This window comes from Macaca fascicularis, chromosome 1 (assembly GCF_037993035.2).
Source record: "Macaca fascicularis isolate 582-1 chromosome 1, T2T-MFA8v1.1".
NCBI classification, from domain to species: Eukaryota; Metazoa; Chordata; class Mammalia; order Primates; family Cercopithecidae; genus Macaca; species Macaca fascicularis.
In genome coordinates this window covers 67,084,087-67,086,668 of record NC_088375.1, presented here as the reverse complement: position 1 = coordinate 67,086,668, position 2,582 = coordinate 67,084,087, and the positions used below count along the sequence as shown (strand labels likewise).

General features: G+C 41.6%; 1 pseudogene; it reads left to right on the top strand.

The window, feature by feature from the left end:
- The first annotated feature begins 1,188 nt into the window (after window positions 1–1,188).
- On the top strand, window positions 1,189–1,819 carry LOC102116426 (ATP synthase F(0) complex subunit C2, mitochondrial pseudogene; annotated as a pseudogene).
- Window positions 1,820–2,582: the final 763 nt, after the last annotated feature.

Here is a 2,582-nt window from a genome sequence, read left to right as displayed (position 1 = left end):
ATAATATATTGCTGAATAAATGGGATATTATATACCAGTAGAAATAAATGAACTATAGCAATACACAGACGAATATCAGGAATATGAAATTGAACAAACAAACAAAAAAGCAAGGCAAAGAAATACAGTGTAATTCTGCTTACATAAAGTTAAAAACATGTAAGACTAAATAATATATTGTTTAGAAATAAGAATGTATGTCATAAGACAATAAAGAAAAACAGAAGACTGATAAACAGAAAAAAGAGGTTCTAAGAGAATAGGGAAGTAGATGAGAGTGGTGATGAGCACACAGAGAAGTTCCATGATGGGTGATGGGAATATTCTATCTTTCAGACTGGTATATGAGTAGGTGGATGTACAACAGTATACCGAAGAATATGTATACAGTCATTTATATTCATTCAGTAGCAAATAAATATGAAAATACATCTCTCTCTAGGTAATGTTCATTGACCTCATGATGTTCACCACACTTCCGGAAGTCGGAAATATGCCGTCTGAATCCCAGCTCATAGACCAGTTTATGCTTCACCCTTGTTCTCATCTTTTAGTCCTATTTCCTTTTCACAGCCTCCACTCTCCCCTATCAACATAAAAACACATCCCATGACCAGTATTTGGGCATTATCAGGAAAAATGATAGGAAAGTACTTAAAAATTAACTTAACCTTTTCTCTCCACGTGTTTGTTTTGCAATATGTTTAGTTTTGAGGCTCTCATTAGTGGTTTAGGTGGGTCCTTTATAGAAACTGGCTAGCTAGCACTTGACAACTCATACTAGGATGAAGGCTTTTGACTTAGTGGCCCCAGAGGGTACTCCTTAGCACCATAAGGGTCTTCTTTAGCATACAGCCTCAATAGATAAGGTCTACATAGTAAATAGGGGAGTGAGAAAGAATAATTTATATTAGGAATGTCCTAAGGAAATGTAGGTTATCCTACAAAGGAAATGTAGGTTTTCACTGAAGATCCCTGTTTCATAGATAAAGAAATACAGGGGTTAGAAGATATAAAGGTGTTGTCCTGGATAATGAGTGGGTGGGGAATATATGTCAAGATGTACTGATAGCAGATATCTTTCTCTTAAAGAGGGTCAGTATGTACCATCCAATTTCATGTCTTCTTAATCATTCCCTCTCCCTGACCCTCCACTGTATGTTTAAACAGGAGAGTCCTCTCTGTCTTCTCTGCACTGGGAGCAGCTCTCCTGCCACAGCCCCTCACCCCCTGAAAATGTATGCCTGCTCCAAGTTCATCTCCACTCTCTCCTTGGTCAAGAGCACTTCACTGCTGCTGAGCCATCCACTATCTGCAGTGGTGTTGAAATGACCGGAGACAATGACAGATGAGAGTCTCAGCAGCTTGGCAGTCTCACATCCCCTTACCTCACTTGTCCCTAGCCACAGCTTCCAAACCAGCGCCGTTTCAAGGGACATCAACAGAGCAGCCAAGTTCATTGGGGCTGGGGCTACCATAGTTGGGGTGGCTGGCACTGGGGCTGGAATTGGGACTGTGTGTGGGAGCCTCCTCATTGGTTATGCCAGGAACCCTTCTCTGAAGCAACAGCTCTTCTTCTATGCCATTCTGGGCTTTGCCCTCTGGGAGGCCTTGGGGCTCTTTTGCCTGATGGTGGCCTTTCTCGTCCTCTTCCCCGTGTGAAGGAGCTGGTCTCCACCTCCCATAGTTCTTTCTCCCATGCCTGGTAGGCCCTGTGTGCTCCTTTTCCTATACCTCCTCAGGCAGCCTGGGGAACATGGTTGGCTCAGGGTTTGACAGAGAAAAGATAAATAAATACTGTATTAATAAGAAAAAAAAAGTAAACAGGAGAACGAGACCAGCAGGCACCCCTGCTTGGGTACTCAATGATATACTGATACAGATAGTGGTAAAAAGAAAACAGCAGTGGTGCCAGCGGAGTGGTAGAAAGTGTTAGAAATTATTACCAAGAGTGAGAAGGGGATTGTTCACCCACTACTTTTCTCTGGACTTCTATATCTAGGAGTATGATATTCAAATGAAGAGGAATATAGCAAATATAGCCAAGGAAGAATTAAATCCCAAGAAAGGGATGGGGCATATCAGAGAGAACTCTTTTGATGCGCAAAAAAGTCAGGGTCCCCAGATTCAGTCAGTCACTGGAGTTCTGAAAGGACTTGTGTTGCTGCTTACAAAGCTATTTTCCTACATCTAGGACCAAAAATATCAACTGCCCACGCCCAATAAGTGGGAGAACTGCTTTAGTAGAAGTTCGCTAGAAAATATTAGGTGTTTTTAGTTGACTGCAAGCTGAAAATAAATCAGGCATAATAAGAAGCACTGGAATGACTCATAATCTTACACTGCTGATGTAAGTGTGATGCTGAGACAAAGAAAGTTGAGTCCCACTCTGTTTATTTTTGGCATTTTAAGAGAAACATTAATAAGCTCTTGTGTGCTAAAGGAGATAAAGCAGATTGCTGGGAGTACTGATGACAATGCCACAAGAGGAATAAAAGTGCTGGCTGTGTTTATAACCATGGAAAAAGGTAAGCCTTAGCCACAAGGAAGGAGCCCATTAGCTGTCTTCCAGTGTTTCAAGC